The 568-nt window shown below is 47.7% G+C and overlaps 1 protein-coding gene across 6 annotated transcripts in view; it reads right to left on the bottom strand.

The window, feature by feature from the left end:
• Positions 1-568, bottom strand: part of Sema4a (semaphorin 4A) — a 25,708-nt gene that overhangs the window by 5,983 nt on the left and 19,157 nt on the right. The window lies entirely within an intron of this gene.

Here is a 568-nt window from a genome sequence, read left to right as displayed (position 1 = left end):
CCTGCCTCTGCCTCCCGAGTGCTGGGATTAAAGGCGTGCGCCACCTTCACCCGGCTAAAAATATTTTTAAATATTGCATTTTATTCCTTTTTCTTTATGTGTATATGTGTGGACGTGCCTGTGGAAGCCAGAGGTTTCTTTCAGATGCCCTCGGGCCGTCTGACATGGGTGCTGCTGGGAACCAAATTCAGGTCCTCTGCAAGAATGGTAAGTTCTTTTTTTTTTTCTTGGTTTTTCAAGACAGGGTTTCTCTGTAGCTTTGGATCCTGTCCTGGAACTAGCTCTTGTAGACCAGGCTGGCCTCAAACTCATAGAGATCCACCTGCCTCTGCCTCCTGAGTGCTGCCTCTAAGCACTCTTCACCACTGAGCCACCTCTCCAGACTCTCTCACGCTAAAATTCCAGACAGGATGTGGCTGCAAAGCCCAGGCTGGTGTTGAACTCTCAATATGCCTCAGTCTCCTGAGTGCTGGGATTACAGGTGTAAACCATCACATTTTATGTGAGTGCACATAGCCAAGGAACACCTGATTACAGGTGTAAACCATCACATTTTATGTGAGTGCAC

Source organism: Microtus ochrogaster, chromosome 21, assembly GCF_000317375.1.
Source record: "Microtus ochrogaster isolate Prairie Vole_2 chromosome 21, MicOch1.0, whole genome shotgun sequence".
Classification (NCBI taxonomy): Eukaryota; Metazoa; Chordata; class Mammalia; order Rodentia; family Cricetidae; genus Microtus; species Microtus ochrogaster.
The sequence above is the reverse complement of the archived record's forward strand: the minus strand, read 5'-3'. Positions and strand labels throughout refer to the sequence as shown.